The sequence below is a fragment of the Lithobates pipiens genome, unplaced genomic scaffold (assembly GCF_037356315.1).
Source record: "Lithobates pipiens isolate NorthernLeopardFrog02 unplaced genomic scaffold, aLitPip1_a1.2 Scaffold_13, whole genome shotgun sequence".
Lineage (NCBI taxonomy): Eukaryota > Metazoa > Chordata > Amphibia > Anura > Ranidae > Lithobates > Lithobates pipiens.
The window spans coordinates 494,517,488-494,539,507 of NW_027507718.1; the positions used below are offsets into that span (position 1 = coordinate 494,517,488).

Genomic DNA, 22,020 nt, shown 5'->3' on the forward strand with positions numbered 1-22,020 from the left:
TGGACATCCTCGCCACCGGCCACGTGCATCGGCTCCGGCGCTGATCAATGGTGCTGATCCCCCCAGGAGAGCCAACCTGCCACAGTACAACTGCGGCGGCTGGTCCTTAACTGGGTAAAAGCAGTAGTTTAACCACTTGCTTACTGGGCACTTAAACACCCCTCCTATCCAGACCAATTTTCAACTTTCACTGATGCATTTTGAATGACAATTGTGCGGCCATACAACACTGTACTCAAATTAAATTTTTATCATTTTTTCCCCCAAATAGAGCTTCATTTTGGTGGTATTTGATCACCTGTGCGATTTTTATTTTTTGTTAATTTTTTTTAAAAAGACCGTCAATGATGTACGCTGGTGAGGCGGCAGTGATGGGCACTGATAGGTGGCAGTGATGGGCACTGATGGATGGCAGTGATGGGCACTGATCAGTTACACTGATAGGCAGCACTTCTATGTGGCACTGATTGGCACCACGGGTGGGCATTGATAGGTGGCACATGTGGGCATTGATAGGTGGCACTTGTGGGCATTGATAGGTGGCACATGTGGGCACTTTCAGGTGGCATATATGAGGCATAATTGCCTCTTCCGTATCGGGACCGATGTCTCTTTAAGGTGAGCCAGTGATTGGCCTTTTTTTTCTCCTCCATTGTCAGCGCACACTGGGCATTTTGCTCTCTGTCTCTCCTAGACGCCTTTCCCCCTGGCCATAATGTTTTGGCAGAAAAAAATGATTGACACATGCAGAGGCATTTCTAGGTCTACCAAAGATCTGGGGCTAGAGCCCATAGCAGCATAGTAAAGAAAGTAATACGCTTGGGCGGGCATACACAGGTATATAATATACGCGCGTGTGTATATATATATATATATATCCCCAGAGAGCCTCCCACTTACATCAGGGTCCCCAAAGAGCCCCCCCCCCCTTCCCTTGGGGACCCCTGCAGAGACTCTGGGCTATAGGCCCCAGATTTGGGGCTATAGACCCAAAAGCCACCCCTAGCGACGCCACTGGACGCATGTAAAGAGCGTACTGCATTTAGGCATGTCGATCGATTGGGCATTAATTCATTTCATTGGCTAATTTATTCTGGCCATTGAAATTATGTAAGGCTCAAGCACTAAAAGCGTCTAGGGTTAATGCATGTTTACATGGGTCAAGCGTTTTTTTTATGCCAAAATGCTGATGCCCCAGGATTCGTTGGCAGTAAGGGTTTTTTTTGTTCCAGCAAAGTATGGAAATCTCTGATTGTCACCTGAACTATTGGACGATTTGCTCTTTATCCCTCTACTGATGACAATCCAAAGTTTGGGATTTCCTTTTACTTTTACTTTGGATGATGATGGCAAACAGGACAATAAAAAGGGCAAATCTCCCTAATAGGGGCATGGGCCGCGATTAAAACCTGACATGCCTTTGGCATGTTTTTTTGGTTGTTTATGCCACCTTCTGTCCTAGACACACATAAAAAATAGAAAATAAAATAAGTGCAGTTGGGAAAGATCAGAGGCTCTCTAATGCTTTTATTATTGTCTATGGCAGTGATGGCAAAGCTTGGCACCCCAGATGTTTTGGAACTACATTTCCCTTGATGCTCATGCACTCTACAGTGTAGTTGAGCATCATGGGAAATGTAGTTCAAAAAACATCTAGCGTGCCAAGGTTCGCCCTCACTGGCCTATGCCATCCTATTCTGGTGACCACGGTTCCAATTATCCTGGTTTTACAGGCACATAAAGGGAATACAAATATCACCCTAATAGGGTCACAGATGGCATTTGAAATCAACAAAAATCTTACCACTTCACCACCCTTTCCAAAAGTGAAAAAAAAAAGTTTTGGCTGGAGATGGGCCTGACGGGGTTGGAGTTCAGTGTTATGGTGGCCACACACACATCTTTTTATTTTATCTGAACAATGTGCGATTCAACCAAAACAATCAAATCCCCATCCAATCAAATAGTCATAAATTCCCTTCTAAACAATTTAGACTTAAGTTCAGATTCGATCAATCTGAGTCCATTGGCCAGGGTGGAATGGTGCGGAGATACTTTGTATCATATTTCAATCAGCTTATGACATTACAATGTGGAAATGGGATCTGTGATTTGGGATCATAAATTAAGGTTGTATGTTAACTATTCATCAAAATCCACTTTCCAGTGTGTGGCATTATCAATCCAATCAGTTTTTGAATATAGATTGATTATTTTTTATCGGAATAGATCAATTGGAACATAAATCGATCATTTATTAAAACATGTATGGCCACTATTATTTCAAAGCATCATTAGGATTGTCATTAATTTTGATTATCATTAATTGTCACTATTGAATATCAATATTGAATATTATTATTTATATCCTTGATTGTCATTGATATGATTACCATTGTTATTATTATTATTATTATTATTATTATTATTATTATTATTATTATTATTAATATTAATATTATTATGATTATTATTATTATTATTATTATTATTATTATTATTATTATTATTATTATTATTATTATTATTATTATTGATGGTCATTCACAGAATTATTATTATTATTTCTCATTGGTTATCATTATTATTATTTTTGATAATTTATTAAAGCATGTATAGCTATCATTACTTCAAAGCATCATTAAGATTGTTATTGATTATTATTATCATTGATTGCCATTGTTATTGAATTTTAATAATGGTTATTATTATTTAAATCATTGATTGTCATTGATATGATTACTATTGTTATTAATATTATTTATAATTGATTTTCATTCATAGGATTTGTATTATTATTATTTTTATTTATCATTGATTATTATTAATGGATTATCATTGATGGTCATTCATATAATTATTATTATTATTTATCATTGACTATCACTATTATTATTTTTTGCATGTATTATTATTATCATTTATTAAAGCGTGTATATAACCATTACTTCAAAGCATCATTAGGATTGTCATTGATTATTGTTATCATTGATTGCTATTATTATTGAATATGAATATTGGTTATTATTATTATTATTATTGTTATTATTTATATCATTGATTATCATTGATAGGATTACTAATATTATTTTTATTATTATTATTTATCATTGATAGGATTATTATTATTATTATTATTATTATTATTATTATTAGTATTATTAGTATTATTATTGTTATTAATTGGAATTATCATTGATTGTCATTGATAGGATTCTGATGATGATGATGATTATCATTGATTACCATTATTGAATATGAATATAATTTGTATTAGTATTTATATAATTAATTATCATTGATAGGATTATCATTGATTGTCATTGATAGGATTAGTATTATTATTGAATATTGATTATTATTGATAGGATTATCATTGATTGGCATTGATAGGATTACTATTATTATTGAATATTGATTATCATTGATAGGATTGTGAATGAACACATGTTTTAACTTGATAGTGGAGTACATATGGACTGCAGAATAAAAATTGTAATTTTTATATGAAGTGATTTACTCATTAGATCAAATATTTCCTGCAATATAGTATATCTACTGTATATTATCAGTTTTGCTGAATCTCAATTTTCTTGCACTACTAATATAGACGTGTTTAATGTAAAATTTAAATGGAAGACCCATAAAAATCCAGCGGGTACCCTCAGTAGATTGGTTAAATGAGAACTATTTTCATGCATAATTTACATAACGCACCTCAGTTTGTAAGATCATTAATGATGGCGCGATAAAACTATGCGCCATTATTTTTCTCCGGCTTTTATGAAACTTTCTCTCATCTCCTTGATTAAAAAATAATTGGTAAAGTCTCATCTAGCTGTGCCCTAATTGATTTTCTACTAATTGCCTGGATTTTTATCACGGTAGGTGGAGACAGCTCTACTTAGCTTCGCGTTTTGTTTAGCGAGCAAACATCTTGGCGGTTATGTCACCTCGTAAAAAATTAAATGTACGGTTGCGGTTTTTATGTGTGCGGTTTATTAGACGTCACGGAGAAATACAAGCAGCAGGATGTCGACTCGGTTTGGAGTATCGGTTTTTATCGCTTCTCTCTCAGATTTGATGAGACGTCTGTTCTGTGTTGTTTGGGACGCAACCGGTTGACCAGAAGGCAGGTAATGGGATCAGTTTACTAAATGCCGAAATTTGCAAAATCATCAACTTTCCAGACTGTTTCCTCCTCTGGGGAAAATGTCATTTATGCTTGGAAGATATATTAGTGGAAGGTTAACAGAGCATTGGATGCGAAGATCTATCCAAAATGTTTTCTAAAGTCGGGTTGGAAGACAGAGTGGGTGGGCTGAACTCTGTGATGGCCAGCCAATTATGTATGGAAAAAGCATAACAATTAACATGACCCAGTGCCAAGCATTTGCTCCACCTGCCTGATTCCTGCTAATTTGGTCCAAACACAATTCTGTTCTTGGGGGGCCTTGCATCAGTTGAGCCAGGTGGAAAGTTATCAGCTGAACATTGATTGCATCCCCTCAGGAGCCATGGCTGCCTGAATGCAATGAAGATTCCTTCCTCCATCCACGATATTAACATGAATTGTGGAATTAAGTGCTTTATTCTCACTCTCCCATGGGCTGAATGTCAGAAATTAAGTTGCCCATGCCTGCCTTAAAAGGGAGCAGCTCTAAAACCTACAGTATGTAGTGCTATCCCCGCAGGGCCACTGGTAATAGCAGGTTCTTCCAAAAGAGTAACAAGGTCCATCCCCACAGGCACCAGTCAATGCACACTGCCTCCAATAACTCAGTCTAGGGTAGCCTTTCTGAGCCTTTTTAACATTGAGGAAACCTTGAAATAACTTTCTGGGTTCAAGGAATGCCTGGTAACCCCTGGTGGGAAGAATTCCCTTGCATTTGTGGTTAATGGGAAGAATTCTCCTTTACAGATAGTTAAAAAGATCATTGTTGTCAGTAGTAAGTCATCTGAGAGGGAGAAGTTGCTCACTGCTCAAGGAACCCCTAGTAACTTCTGGAGTAACCCAGTGTTTCCATGCAACGCTAGTTGAAAAAGACTGGTCTATGGGATGTCTTTTTTAGATGTATGGCTTGAAGAACTTTAAACAAGAGAGGGGTTAGGGCATGGGATACTCCTTCACACTTGTATGGTGAAAGGAGGTCAATCTTCTCTAAACTCAAACACATGGATTCTCATTTGTACACCGGGGAATTGGCCAGTACTCTGAGACCCTATGAGAGCCTTCTCAGTCCATAGCTACCTCTTACATACCCAAGCACTCAGTTACCAAGGATAACAATTCAGAGTCAGTACTCTCAAGATCCCAGGGCAGGTGTACACCTTCCAGTTTCCCCCAGAAACAGCCTTGTGGGGAGAAAATCTTTCTCCAGATCAGATCCCATAAGGTGAAGTCCCAGAAAGCAGCTCCTCAAAAAGTTTATTTCAAGCTATCGGCTCTGCCACAGATGAGGCATCAAAACTAGTTACACAGTCCACAGGATGCCTCAGGGGACAGCAGCCCCAGAGGCTCTGGAACCCTCCCTGATGAGGAAAGAAAGATGCAGACCATTTATCACCCCAGCCACCTTCTGGACACTCGCCTTCAGGGCTTGGCTACGGCTTGATAAATATCCAGTCTGGTCATTTGACTCTTCTTACCCAATAATCAGGAAAGTTTTCCAGAAGCAGGGGGAAGCAGTGAAACCATGAACAGACCAGAGCAATCATCCACTGCCTTGACTACAGATGGAGCCAAAAACTACATTTGCCTAGCATTCTACTCTAGGAGGGTGTGGGTGGTTATTTATTCTTCTTAATTTTCACCAGTGGGTATATGCGGGTGAATTATGCAAGTGAGTAGGGTGCACAGGGGTCATATACCAGTTGCAGCAAGATGTAGGTCAACAGCACACTAAGGATCTCCAGAAAAAGTCCAAAGCTTTATTCAGCAATCATATCATAGTAACATAAAGTGACGGTTCAGAGCCTCTCAGGTGTGTGGCTTGCCTGATGAAGAGGTCTTACAAGGCCCTGAAATGTTGGACCTGTTCTAGAGATCCTTGTGGGCTGGTGAAATACATTTTACTTTGATTGTCTTTGGTTTCCAGTCGATGGTCGCTGTAGCACCCACGTACGCTTACAGCCATTTTCAGGTGCCACGCTGATGCACTTAGTGAGTAATTAATCAAATACTAGCATGGAACCAGTAAAGTCACAACTTCTAACCTACATAGTTCATGTGATTAACTAAGGCTCCCTTAACACAGGCAGCCAGCAGACAGTAAGAACAGGCAGTTAATCTGAGTTTTTACTGCCCCCGACTGCCCACCTACAAGTGGACATAGTGCCACTCAGGTGTATACACATTGCCAGCTTTGCATTGTGGCAAAGCAATTTTAGTGCTGCATGCAGAATTTGAGAGCACCGCAGTACTCTTCCTTGTGAATAATTGGGGCTGTGCCGCAATGCTTGCAGTCCAATTTAAATTTGACATTCGGCAAAAAAAAAAAGGCATCAGGAGGTGGCAGCATTGCCGCCTCAACTGCCCTCTGAAAAGTGATCTAGAATGGAAAGGAATGAAAAGATGTAAGAGAAGCCTAAAGGCATGGGTTCAGATAACAGCCAGGCAGTTAACATTTTCCCAAGGGTCAGGATTGGTATGTTGTATCCCACAACCCCTTGAGTGTCACAAAACCTTCCAAAAATGTACTGCATATTTCACAGCAGCCCCATCAATCTTTTGGGGCTTTGACAAACAGGGCAGCACTCAGGGGGGTGAGGATAACTTTTTTAGGGCAAAGTTACAAAGGCACTGAAGAAACTAAAGAAACCAGCGATTCTCCGATTCATGCTTAACAGCTTGTATTCCGACAGCCGACACATGTGATTGTCAGCAAAACCGAACGTTGTTTGCATCTGATTGGATACAGCCGCTGTTCAGCTGACACATTTCCACCCGGCTTCTTTGCTGGCAGGTTCTACCCACAGCTCGAATTTCCTGATAAACCAACTCTATGTAAAGCCAGCCTAAGCTTAAAAGGCTTCCATGGAGGCTTACCATTACTTCCAGGCCTGATCCCTAACACTCTGTCCAGGAAGCTGAAAGTAGATAAAATTGCCAATTTACAAAAAAATAAAATAATTTAAAAAAGTGTTCTGCTCCAAGCTGCTCCTCCTTACCTACACTTCAAACTTGGATGCTGGGGGTCATACAAGGTAGCTCCACTCACAGACCAAGTGCTAAGAAGAAAACCACCACACACCGGAAGGATCGCCGGTATCCACATTTGTTGGGAAGGATAACCACAAGCTTGACATTGACAGCCCTCCTCTATGCCTGCCCTACTAAAGCGTTTCACTCATAGGGCTTAGTTGCAGGGGGCTAGTCAACAGTACTGGGACAAGGCCATCTAGAGCCTGAGGCGAACATGCCAAACTGTGTCCCCCATGATGTATGAGCATTATGTTTCAACAAACCCCCCCTAAAAAAAAAAAAAAAAAAAAGACATTGAGCAGTCTTGCCCCTAAGTATAAATCCTCCTATTCCCAGTACAAATCTGCCCCCCTGCTGAAATACCCCTCTGCCCAGCACAAATCTTTAACCCCCATCACCCAAATCCCCCAGCACAAATCCCCCTACAAGAAAAAATCACCCTTTCAAGCTCAAAGCACAAATCCTCTACCCCTCAAATTTCTCCTCCTACCACAAATCCCCCCTCCCTCAAAATTCCCTCCTGGCACAAATACGAAATACCCCCAAATCATCACTAGTAGCACAATTCCCCCACCCGGGAAAAAAAACTTCTCCTAGTACAATTTGCCTCCCACCTCTACTCTAAATATGCACTCCTACTGTTGCCATGGTCTACTCTTCCAGGAACTAGTCCCCTCACAGGGACCCACTCTACGCAAGCTTCAGTGGACTGGGTTCTGTTATGCCTCCTTCTGGCCCATCGTCTCATACTCTGACATTGGCTATCTCCACCTGGCCCTCCAGCCTCCCAACTCCACAAGGATCTTCTCTCCCTATTATACAAAGAAAGGCTTATGACAGACTCTTCCCATGTCAAACAAAAAGTGGCCTTCCTCGCCAGGTGGCAATTGTTCATCTCCTCAACCATGTCATCACCGGATCAACGTGCATGGGATCAATTTTCCTTTACCTACAACAGTTCGTTCCACTTCTGATACTATTATATGACTTGCTGTATAGATTCGCTCACCCCGAAGCCCTTCTCTCCAGGATCTTTTTATGTGGACGTTACTAATGAACCCCTTGCAACGTACTTGTGTTCCATTTACTTCCTCTCTCCGCTACCTCTTCCCCCATCTCCCTATCTCTCCCCTATTCTTCCCCCCCCCCCCTCCTTCTTCCCCCTCCCTTCATCTTTCTTATTTAACCTCTAGACCTTGCTTTATAAGTTATAATTAGGCATTTGTTCCTCTTGAAGCCGGTCTATAACACCCGCTCTGATTGGGGCTCAAAACAGTTGCTGATCCATCCAGTCTGGTCTTTACCACTCTTGATTATTAGTTTTTTTTTTTACGGTTATTGAACGTTTCTGTATCTCACGTTTTCTCCAGGGATTGATCTGGATCTGTATATTTTCAATACTGAATGTGCCTTTATATGAGCCTCTGTATTTTCTATTTCTCAATAAAAATTATTTGAAAAAAAAATGCACTCCTAGCACCCCCTCTCCCCAAATTTATCCTCCTAGAGCAATTCTTGCCCCATGCCACACTCCAAATTCCCCCTCCTAACATGAATCCTCTTCCCTCCCAATCTCCTCACAGCGCCCCCTCTCCTCACATGATATCACAGTGCCCAGGGCAGCCGCCCCTCCTGCCCACTCCTTGTCCTGGCCCTTTTAGTCAGTGACAAGCTTGTGGATAACCTTACTTATAAATGTGAATACCAATGATCCTTCCAGTGTGCAAAAGTTTTCTTTACAAAAACGTTTTATTTTTTATTTTGTGAAATCCTGACAGGATCTTTGCTATAGGGCAGTTTATTGAGTGTATGTTATCACTATAGTTACATAGTTACATAGTAGGTGAGGTTGAAAAAAGACAAAGTCCATAGAGTCCAAACCATGTGTGTGATTATATGTCAGTATTACATTGTATATCCTTGTATGTTGTGGCCGTTCAGGTACTTCTCTCATAGTTTCTTGAAACTATCAATGCTCCCTGCTTAGACCACCACCTGTGGAAGGGAATTCCACATCCTTGCTGCTCTTACAGTAAAGAACCATCTACGTAGTTGAAGGTTAAACCTCTTTTCTTCTAATTTTAATGAGTGGCCACGAGTCTTGTTAAACTCCCTTCTGCGAAAAAGTTTTATCCCTATTGTGGGGTCACCAGTACGGTATTTGTATATTGAAATCATATCCCCTCTCAAGCATCTCTTCCCCAGAGATAATAAGTTCAGTTCTCGCAACCTTTCCTCATAACTAATATCCTCCAGACCCTTTAGCTTTGTTGCCCTTCTTTGTACTCGCTCCATTTCCAGTACATCATTCCTGAGGACTGGTGCCCAGAACTGGACAGCATACTCCAGGTGCGGCCGGTCCAGAGTCTTGTAGAGCGGGAGAATTTCAGATTTATCTCTGGAGTTGATCCCCTTTTTAATGCCAATATTCTGTTTGCTTTGTTAGCAGCAGCTTTGCATTGTATGCCACTGCTGAGCCTATCATCTACTAGGACCCCCAGGTCTTTTTCCAGCCTAGATTCCCCCAGAGTTTCTCCCCCACTGTATAGATTGCGTTCATAATTTTGCCACCTAAATGCATTATTTTAAAATTTTCTACATTGAACCTCATTTGCAATGTAGTTGCTCATCCCATTCATTTGTTCAGATCTTTTTGCAAGGTTTCCACATCCTGCGGAGAAGTTATTGCCCTGCTTACCTTAGTATCATCCGCAAATACAGAGATTGAACTGTTTACCCCATCCTCCAGGTCGTTTATGAACAAATTAAATAGGATTGGTCCCAGCACAGAACCCTGGGGGACCCCACTATCCACCCCTGACCATTCCGAGTACTCCCCATTTATCACCACCCTCTGACCTCGCCAGTTTTCAATCCATGTACTCACCCTATGGTTCATGCCAACAGACCTTATTTTGTACAGTAAACATTTATGGGTATCACAAATGCTTACAGCCTGACATTTGAAAGAATACAAGTAAATAATCAAAAAACAAGTAATCCCTGTCAATAAAGGCTGCACTATTATGAAGATTGAATAGTGGAGATTTATATTATTATAACCCCCCTGGGTAAGTGTCTCTCTTAAAAAAGGACTTGCTACTTGCTATGTTAGCATAAGAATGACGGTAAATAAAAAGACTACATAACTGAGCGCAGTGGCGAGGCTCTGATTTTCTGCTGCCAAGCTCTATGTTTATAAGATACAAGAAGAGATAAACTTCATCTAACCTCTGTGTAAGATAATATTAGCTTTGGAAAGGTTACCTGCTTTCTAATGGAACCTTTCAATAAATGCAATCTGACCTTTTACTACATGTAAGTCAGTGTGAAGCGCTCAGAGTGTTTGCATTAGGTCAGGAGGGAGAGTGTCGCTAATCTCAATGTTTCATGTTCCCGTCTCCATAACATGACCCGGGGCACCATTCTATCAGACCTGAGGAACCTGTTAACTTGCAAACTGGATTAGAGGCCCTTGGCTGTCATCTCCGACGGAAGCTAGTCTCCGTCTGCCCAAATGCTTGATGACAGAAGCGTCAATTGCAGATTTGAGTATTACAGTACGAGAGACTGAAAGAGACTATTGTTCCCCACAGGTAGATTTCCTTATATAACCTTGGTGATGATGATTTAGCCAAACAGGCTTCAAGGGTCTGTCCTCCCAGTACTGATATTTTGGTTATGAATAGAAGTTGACAGAATGGATTACCCACTGGCTTCTCAGAGCTTTCAAGAAATCGAGTAGTGAGATCACCCCTTCGAGATTTTGACTCTGTTGGCCATAGAGTCTTAAAGTGGAAGGCGAGTCAAAACCAAGCTAAGCTTAACTCTACTCCCACCCCTATTTTAAAGCTATTTTATCTGTGTATCTAGGTATAACCAGCCCACCGCTCCTCCCTGCTCCCTCCTCCTACAGGGAGATAACTCTGCTGACTAAGCCCTTTTTTCCAACGGATTTTGTCCGAAACTGCTGTTGCATACACGCGGTCGGACAAAGTTGTTGGAAAATAGGATAGTTCGTAACGTGATGACATTATTTAGTTACGACAGGACTACATTCAGGCTAGTAGCCAATAGCTTTTGTCTAAGAATTTGATCTGAGCATGCGTGGCACTTTGTTCGTTCAAAATTCTCAACAAACGATTGGACAAAGTCTGATCGGATCATATTGTTGGAAAATTTTTATATCCAGCTCTCAAACTTTGCTGGTTGGACAGTCTGATGGAAAAAGTCAGATGAAGCCCGCACATGGTCAGATTATCCGACAACACTGTCCGATCTGACATTTTCCGTTGGAATGTCCGACCGTGTGTACAAGGGCTAAGAGTAATGTCCCTAAAATCTGTGCTCTTAGTGTGCTTAGTCAGCTAATGGAAAGCCAGTGATTGGAACTAGGGACATAGAGATCTGGTACCCCTACCCATATGAAATTATTGTGCCTGGGACAGCTGTCCCTCCTGCCCCCTCCTCCACCTCCCGCATCTTGGCCTTGAAGGGAACTGCAGGCAAAGCATATTCCCTAATGAACAAGACAAATAAAGAGCTGTTAATGAAGAATTGCAGGTTTAGATATTTTATACATAGTTACACTGGCCCAGCTTGAACCAATGCAACTATGTACAGTATATACCATACCTGGCCGATGCCCCTGGAAGCTGAAAAATCGATGAAGTAGACACCACCAATCCAGTGATCTCTGCTAGCTAGCATTCGGCACACAGAAGGTCGTCCACTTAGCACAGGCACCATTCAGCATTACATTGAATGAGCAGCTTTAAAGTCATTGTAAAGTTCATTTTACTTTCCTAAAATTAAAAAAAAATAGATGGTATAATTGCTCTGTGCAATGGTATTGCACAGAGTGGCCCAGAGCCTCCACTTTTGGGTTCTCCTGTTGGTGTTCTTGGCAAATCCTCTTCTCCATTTGCCACCATGGAAGCGGTTTCCCATGGGGATGCACATGAGGGCTTCTTTCTCAAGCCGGGCTGTGTGCGCCCAGAGAATGCAGGGAAATAGCCGCTACAGACAGGCACAGTGCTGGATCCAATGGGGACGTTTTTAAAAGGGTGGGATGCGATAAAAATACTCAGTCATTATGGGATTTGTTTACTGTATTCTGCAAAAACCTGGTTGATCCTTCTGTTCACTGTCCCTCCTTCCTTGTCTGTGTCCCCACTGCAGCCTAAGATTGTGTAGACCTGTTGTTGTCACCTACTGAACATGCTGCAGTTTCAGTTCCCTTCTAAGCTTTTATTTTCCTCCTTTTTTATCTGTGCATCCCACGTAACTATAGAGTGGGCGTATACACTCTGGATGAATGACAACCAACCCTCTCCCTCCTCCTCCTCCGTGCCCCCTAAACAGCTAAACACAATGGGGGCAGGATGTTACATGTTGATCGACGGAGGCTTCAACTCCCTGTAATTCTAAGCACATAGACACAGGCTGGAGGGGTGTGAAAAATGCTCTCCTCTCTCTAGACAATCCACACCATGTGATTGCACAAAAATACTAAATATTTGAGTTCAAATATAGATTTGTTTGACAATTCAAAATATTTATTTGATAATAATTATGTACCATTTTTCTGTATTCTGAAGGTTGATTTCTTTTTTTTTTTTTTGAACATGTGACTGGCAGCAAAAGACTAGAAGTTCCTCCCACTGTTGTTTTCCTGCAGACAGGCTGTGAAAGAACTGGGTCACATGACATAAAAGTTCCTTAGATTTATTTTTTATTTAACCACTTCCCTACAGGACACTTTCATCCTCTTTCTGCCCAGGCCAATTTTCAGCTTTCGGTGCTGTCACACTTTGAATGACAATTGCGCAGTCATGAAGCACTGTACCCAAACTACATTTGTATAATTTTTTTGAGACAGATAGAGCTTTCTTTTGATGGTATTTAATCACCACTGAGTTTTTTTTTCATTTTTTTGCTAAACAAACAAAAAACGACTGAACAGTTTCTAAAAAAAACCTTTTTCTTAGTTTCTGTTATAAAATATTGTAAATAAGTAATTTTTCTCCATCACTGATGGGTGCTGATGAGGCTGCACTCATATGCTGCACTGATGGGCACGGACAGGTTGCACTGATATGGCAGCACTGATGGGCACTGATGAGGTGGCACTGATGAGGTGGCACTGATAGGTGGCACTGATGAGGCAACATTGATGGGCACTGATAGCCAGCATTGATGGGCACTGATAGGCAGCACTGATGGGCACTAGTAGATGGCACTGATAGACAGCACTTATGGGCACTGATGAGGTGGCACTGATAGGTGGCACCAAAGGGCACTGATAGGCAGCAATGATAGGCATCACTCATATGCTGCACTGATGGGCACGGATAGGTTGCACTGATATGGTGGCACTGATGGGTACTGATGAGGTAGCATTGATGGGCACTGATAGGTGGCACTGATGGGCACTGATAAGCGGCACTGATGGGCACTGGTAGGTGGCACTCATAGATGGCACTTATGGGCACTGATGAGGGAGCACTGATAGGCAGAACTGATGGTCACTGATGAGGTGACATTGATGGGCACTGATAGGTGACACTGAAGGGCTCTGATAGGCAGCAATGATAGCTATTACTGATAGGCGGCACTGATGGCCACTTATGGGCGGCACTGATAAGCATCACTGATGGGCACTGATAGGTGGCACTGATGAGGCGACATTGATGGGCATTGATGGGTGGCATTGATGGACACTAATAGGTGGCACCGATTGGGCAGCACTTATAGGTAGCACTGATGGCACTGATAGGCAGCCCTGATGGGCACTGATAGGCAGCAATGATAGGCATCACTGATAGGCGGCATTGACAGGCATCACTGATGGGCACTGGTTGGCACTTTTGAGACAACACTGATCATCAGTGCCCTGATTGTCAGTGCGGATTTCCCCTGTGTGGATTTGCCATTTTTCGGCTCTCCTTGCCCACTGCCAGCATGAGGGGAGGACTGCCAATAACCAGAAAATTATATTTACATTGTGATCAGCTGTGATTGGACACAGCTGATCACGTGGTAAAGAGCTTCTGTATTTGGGTCTTTACCCCGATCTGTGATCAGCTCCATTTGAAGGTCACATTGATCACAGATCTCTGCCAATGTGTGGCACGGGGGTGTGAAAGGCAACGCGAGCATGGGAGGATGTCAACTGATGGCCTCCTGGAAAATTGCAGCTGCTCTGTAGCCGTCATTTGACTTTAGAGCAGTTGTGGAGGGGTTAAAAAGGAATGCAGTGCCAAGACCCATATACATAAAATGAATGGATAATGTAAATTAGGCAGTGTGTGTTTAGTAACACCACTTTAACACAGCTAACATGAATCTTTTAGATTCTGTGCCATCTGATCCCCATTGTATTGAATTGCATTGTAACTGCATTAGGGATGCCACCTGTCCTGGATTCAACCGGACAGTCCAGGTTTTGAATTGTGTGTCCGGGTTTCAGACCACCTAAAAACCCGGACACAATATTCAGAATGGACTGTGGCTTCCCAAGTAACCAAGTACCACAACCACCGAGTGCCAAGGGGCACACACGACCCCACCCCATACAGACAGGAGAGAGGACTTGATCTGCTCCTCCTTCCCCTCTGTCTGGACACCCACACACCAATCCCCGGTGTTCTGTGCCTCAAGAAAGGGATGTATGGGTTTGAAGTTTAAAGCTCAGCAACCGGCAGATACATTGAAAGATTTTGATGCCTGATGTAAGGGGTGCCCTGTGGACTCTGATGTAAGAGGGGCTTTGGGAACCCTAACTTGAGGGGGAATGCTGGGAACTCTGATTTAAGTGGGAGGTTTGGTGAGCAGAAACTCCCTTACATCAGAGTTCCCCTTTGCACTAACAGTGTTCCCCCTTTAAAAAAAATTCTGTGCACCACTAAAGTGTTTGGGTTTGGCTTGAAGAAAAGGTGGTGACCCTACACTGCATTGTCTCCCTTTATTTCCTAAAGCCATGCACAAACTGTGCAAATCCTCTATAATAATGCATCCTATGTTTTGTTAATGCATCACAGTGCTAAAGTGTGCATTGGCCCTTAACGTTGAGGTAACTGTTAACCACTTAAGCCCCAGACCAATTTGCAGCCAAAGGACCAAGCCCCTTTTTGCGATTTGGCACTGGGTCACTTTAACTGACAATTGCGTGGTCGTGCGACATGGCTCCCAAACAACATTGGCGTCCTTTTTTTCCCATAAATAGAGCTTTCTTTTGGTGGTATTTGATCACCTCTGTGGTTTTTATTTTTTGTGCTATAAACAAAAATAGAGCGACAAGTTGGAAAAAAATGCAATATTTTTTACTTTTTGCTATAATAAAAATCCCCAAAAAATATATTTAAAAAAAAAATAAAAATTTCCTCAGTTTAGGCCGATATGTATTCTTCTACATATTCTTGATAAAAAAAATCGCAATAAGTGCTTATTGATTGGTTTGCGCAAAAGTTATAGCGTTTACAAAATAGGGGATAGTTTTATAGCATTTTTATTAATATTTTTTTTTTTTACTAGTCATGGCGGCGATCAGTGATTTTTATTGTGATTGCGACATTATGGTGGACACATCGGACATTTTTGACACATTTTTGGGACCATTGTCATTTATACAGCAATCAGTGCTATTTAAATGCACTGCTTCCTGTAGAAATGACACTGGCAGTGAAGGAGTTAACCACTAGGGAGCAGTGTAGGGGTTATGTATGACATTATGTGTTTTTTTATTGTAGGGGGCGTGGCCTGGCTTGTGACATCACTGATCGTCTTTCCCTATAAAAGGAAACAGACGATCGGTGACAGCCACACTAGGAAGCACGGGGAGAGGTTTGTTTACACAGACCTCTCCTCATTCTTCAGCTCTGTGACCCGATAGCCGGACACCAGCGGCGATCGTGTCCGCTGGTTCCAGTGCTCAGGACCGGGTCGGGAGTGCGCTGCCAGCGGCTCGCTCCCGACCCACGGCTGGGCACTTAAAAAGCAACGTACAGGTACGTGATTGTGCCCAGCCATGCCATTCTGCCGACGTACATCGGCGTGAGGCGGTCCTTAAGTGGTTAAAGCAGAAAGTTTGCAGAAATAATTTCTTGTAGGAAAAGTTTTATTTTCAATTTCCCCCAGATCGAGCCAAGCTAATCTAAGATGAAAACAGAAGCATATTTGAGATGAGAGGTGGAATACATAATGTGATATAAACAGTTGGTGAGGTTGTGAAAGGACTTTATTACATCATTCTCTACATAGCAGTTTCTGAGTCCTGAGGGTTTTCAGCAACATATTACATACTATTAAAAGAATGAAGAACAGCTGAAGAAAAACTGCTTATGGCCCCCCTTTAGGCAGGCCGAAGGTCCATCCTTCCAGCATTGTCTCTATACAGTCAACTGGAGGATGGAAATGCCACCCTATGGCTGGTAGCAGCCGTCCTCGGTTCCATACATGTCTGGCTCAAGGCCTCTAATTTCTGTATTGATTGTCGCTATCACAGACATCTGGAGTCATTCTTTGTTGGTTTTTGGGTATATTGTACCCTTATGCCCCGTACACACGTTCAGAAATTCCGTCAGAGAAATCTTGGAAGCTCACATCGGTCTTTTGCTGGCCGAATTTCTCATCGTGTGTATGAGGCTTTAGTTGTTGTTTGTACCAGTAGTATAGCCCAGAAACAATAGAGTGCACACACACTGACACTGAGACCCGTTTCACACTTGGGCGGTGGATATGCGTCGGCGGTAAAAATAGCAGCGCTTTACCGTCAATTTCGCTTTGCCGGCAGTAGAACCACACATCCGACTTTTGCTGGCAGAATTTCTGATCGTGTGTACGGCGCATAAGACCCTTTTTATACTGGTGGTGTTTTTCAGGCACTTTAGCCATAGCTCCCAACTGTCCCTGATTTCGAGGGACTGTCCCTGATTTGGAGCAATGTCCTTCTGTCCCTCATTCCTCCTCATTTGTCCCTCATTTTGGTCCGATCTATATAGATGTATATAACATGCACTTTTTATTTATTAAAAAGTGTTTTCCAGTGCTAAACCTTTCATCTGATTTCTAAAGTACTGCATTTGTAAATTCCAAAAGCCAATATAAAGAAATAGTAGTGGTAAAAAAGCACTTGTGTGTTTAACCAATCGTGTTTGTTTGTACAGTTCTCCTTTAAGGGGGCGTAGCAAGGGGTGTGTCCTATGCCTGCATACTTTTGCTGATAGGTGTCCCTCGTTCCCGTCTCAAAAAGTTGGGAGGTCTGGCTTTAGCGCTAAAAATAGCCCCTAGCACATCAAAAAAATTCCTGCAAGCAGCTTCTTTGTATACATTGCTCCTAAAGCGCCACTGCCCATTGAAATCAATTGAAAACGCTTGCAAAGCATCTCAGCAGCGGCACTTTTAACCCTTTATTTGGCTGCTAACGGGGGTTAAAAGTGCCCCACTTGCGGCCAAAAATTGCCTCTAAAATGCCTGTAAAGCACTGCTAAAACTAGCGGCACTTTACTGCCGACGCCCGGGTGCTATCAGTGTGAAAGGGCACTAGACCCTTTCTCCTTGAGTTTATTGTATGTAATAATGTGACCCCTGGAATATTTATCCCCCTTCGTGACCAGGCCATTTTTTTATTTTTGCGATACAGCACTGCTTTAATTTAACTGACAATAGCACGGTCATGCAACGCTGTACCGACATTACATTTGTGTTCCCACAAATAGAGCTTCTTTTTTTGGGGTATTTTATCCCCTCTGCATTTTTTTTTTAAGCTATAAATAAAAACCAACAATTCTGAAATAAAAAAAAAATATATTTTTTACTTTCTGCTATAAAACATTTTCAATAAAAAAAATCCAATTTCTTCATATATTTAGGCCAATCTGTATCCTGCTACATGCTTTTGGTAAAACAAAATCCGAATTATCATATATTGATTGGCTTGTGCAAAAGTTATAGCGTCTACAAACTTTGGGATATTATTATGTAAGTTTTATTAATTTATATTTTATACTAGTAATGGAGATGATCAACGACTTATAGCGGTATTGCCGTGGACAATCAGACACTAAAAATATTCACTGTCACTGTACTAATGACCCTGGCTGGGAAGTGGTTAAACATCTAGGGCGATCAAAGAGTTAACTGTGTGCCTAGCCAGCGTTTTTGTGTAAACTGTGTGCTGCCTTTATTAGAGGAAGTGATAGATTTTAATACCTGCTTTGCAGGGACACAAAATCCATCACTTTACCCTTGCCAGAGCGGAGCTCTGCCTTGTTTACATAGCCAGAACTCCATTCTTTGTCTCTGCCCATCGATCGGTGGGCATACATTACCTGACACCCACAGATCGGCTTTTGCTGTGAGTAATCACAACAGAAGCGTGCTGCCGGCAGCACATGCGCCCCCCCCCCCCCCAAGATGGAAGTGCAGATTAGCGTATATATAGGTGTTTCTGCAGAGAACGGCCACCCTGTAGCATTATATCTGCTATGGGGCGGTCGGGAAGTGGTTAACAAACTCATTAAAGAGTAACTCTACTTTTGTTGAGAAAAAAAAAACGTTCTCCTCTGGGTGATCTATGTACATTGCCAGGATTTTAACAAACGTTGTTGCAGATTCTGACCTTTTGTTATTCTGAAGAAATAGCTGTTTGTTTCTCCATGTCCATGTGAACAGGGAATCTGCCTGGGAGTAGTTTTCTAATTATCAGTCAGCTGCTGCACCCGCAGGGCTCTAATGAGGAAAGTGGCAGGCTCTGCATCCCTATAGATGTGATTTCCCTTTGGAGAATTTCAATGACATTTTTGTTACAGGGGATGCCCAAAATCTGATTTGTATTTGCGTGGAGACTGCTGGAAAAATGAGTAAGCCAATCACAGAAGCAGGAAATGACATATCTGGGGAATTTTGTACACCATCTGTGTACAGAATGCCTTCAAGTAGCCATAAAGCATTATATTTTACAGAAAATTACAGAGCTGCAGGAAAGATCATTTTTAATAACATTCAATTACAATATGGCGGTTGCAATTGTATACAGTATATACGTTTGTTTGTTTTTTTGCAAAAATAGGGGGGTTACCCTTTAAAGTTTCTACAGTGACTAGTGCCCAATTTCCTTCTCCCGACAAAGAGTCAAGAGTTCCACCCTGAGGTTTGAGATGCTAACCCAAGGGCCCAAAACAATTGTGATCTGATCTTCATCAAAGTCACAACGATAGACAAACACAATGTTCTTAAGCTGATCACACACAATCAATCCTAAGCTCTTGTGTCTTTATTGAACACAACCATTAAACATTTACAGTGTTGGAGGAAAAAGTGAGTGAACGTAAATAGCTGGTTGAACCTCCTTTTGGCAGCAGTGATATAAAGCAAGCACATTTAGTAGCTCTGGATCAGACCTGTACAACATTCACAATGAATTTTTAACTATTTCTCTTTACAGTGGCGGCCCATGCATTAAAGGCGCACTGGCGATGCCCCCTCTCTCCTGCCACCCCTCTATCACCAATAGATAGATTCATGCATTGCATGAATCTATCTATGACCGCCGCTGCCATCCCCTATTCAGGCACCTGGCCCCTTTTCGGGCGCAGGGCGCCTGAATTACAGTGGCGGGGGGTGTTTTTGAAGCACCTGATTAGAGCCATAGGAGTCAAAAAAGGTGACCTCCGAGTGCTATGCTGGGTGCTCACAGGTCACTCAGCTGTGTTAGAAAAGCGAATGACTATTTGCTTTCCTAACACTAAACTGCCTCTCCACCAATCAGGTGCTTGGGTCTGTTATCTGTCACCTGCTTGGATAAAACGACAGGTGCCGATATTGGACGATTATCAGGAGGAGAGGATGGGAGATGAGCACAGCAGGAGATGCATGGAGAACCCCGCTCGTCGCCATCACCGGCTGGCCCACCAAGACAGGGTAAGTGCCGGACAGACGGCAAGTGGGCGGAGGTCACACCGGGGGCATTCAAGGGCACACTGGTGGAATTTAAAGGGCACACTAGCAGCATATGATGGGCACACTGGCAACATATGATGGGCACACTGGCAGCATTTGGCACAGTGTCAGCATTTGATGGCACAGTGGCAGCATTTGATGGGCACAGTGGCAGCATTTGATGGGCACAGTGGCAGCATTTGATGGCACAGTGGCAGCATGTATTGGGCACAGTGCCAGCGTTTGGCACAGTGGCTGCAATTTAAGATTTTTTTTCAAAATTGTTTGCACCCCCTCAAAAATTTGGAGCACCAGCCGAGTCATTCCACAGCATATCTATGGGGTTAAGGTCTGGGCACTGACTGGGCCACTCCAAAAGGCGCATTTTCTTTTTCTGAAGCCAGCCTGTGGTGGATTTACTTTGATGCGTAGGGTCCTTGTCCTGATGCATCACCCACTAAGCTTCACCTAGCAGACAGCCACCTTGACATTATCCTGTAGGATATTTTGGTAAACTTGGTAACTCATTTTCCCCTTGATGATTGTAGGTTATCCAAGCCCTGAGGCAACAAAGCAAGCCAAAATAATGATGTTCCTTCCACCATACTTCACCGCTGGGATGATGTTTTGATGTGCCCTTTTTGCACCAAACATAGTGCTGAGTATTCTTCCCGAGCAATTCAACTTTGTTTCATCAGTCCACAAAACATTTTCTCAGTAGCGTTGTGGTTTGCCAAGGTGGTCTCTGGCATGGCATGCAGCAATGTTTTCTTGTAGAGCAGTGGCTTCCTCCATGATGCTCTGCCATGGACACCTTGCCTGTTCAAAGACTTACATATGGTAGACTCATGAACAGGGACATTGTGTAATGTCTTCAAGCCTTTAGCTGTTACTTGTGGGCTTTCTACCCCATTGAGGATTCTGTGTTGTGCCTTGGGAGTGCCTTGGGGGTCATCTTGCCTGGACCCCACTTCCATGGAAGAGTAGACACAATACTAAACTGTCTTCATTTATAGACAATTTGTCTAACTGTGTACTGAGCTATGCCTAAATACTTTGAGATTGCTTTGTATCGCTTTCCAGCCTTAGACAGATCAACTAGTCTTGATCACATGTCTTCCAAGAGCTCTTTTTTGCGAGGCATGCTTCACATCAGCTGATGCTTCCTATAAACAGCAATCTTATGTGTTTAAGTGTCTTTTATCAATCGAGCTAGCTCTAAAACACACCACCAAACTCATGTCATTATTTAAACTCTGGGTATGCAAACTACTGACTCCGATTAGCATTGGTTGAAGTAATTAGTCTTAAGCCGCGTACACACGGGCGGACTGTCTGTCCAACTTAGTCCACTGAAACACATTTCAGCGGACAGTCCGCTCGTGTGTGGGCTTCAGCTGACTTTTTCAGCGAACAGTCTGGCGGACTAAGTCTTTCGGAATTTCCGTAATATTGTCCGTCCAACTTTGGTTTCAGCGGACAGACTCGTGAGTAGGCAAGTTGGACGGACTAAGTATGGCGCATGCTCAGAAAGGATTTACACGGCCGAAGGTTGCATTGCAGTGTATTGGACGTCGTATTTCTAGTCCCGTCGTACGTGCTGTACACGTCATCGCGCAAGCTTTCAACGGACTGCCTGTTCATCGTGTGTGGTCAAGTCCGTTCATTCAAAAGTAGGACGGACTGTCCGTCGGATTGTCTGACGAACTTAGTTGGCCAGACAGTCCGCCCGTGTGTACGCGGCTTTAGAATTCACGTACTTTTTCCTCCAGCACTGTGAAAGTGGTTGTAAACCCAATACAACCACTTTAACCTACAGGTATGCCTAGATTAAAGTGGTTGTAAACCCAATGTCATCCTTTCTAAACTACGACACT

At 42.5% G+C, this 22,020-nt stretch overlaps 1 protein-coding gene across 1 annotated transcript in view; it reads left to right on the forward strand.

The window, feature by feature from the left end:
- Positions 1 to 22,020, forward strand: part of LOC143975919 (catenin alpha-2-like) — a 697,766-nt gene that overhangs the window by 658,926 nt on the left and 16,820 nt on the right. The gene's annotated exons all lie outside the window — the stretch shown is intronic.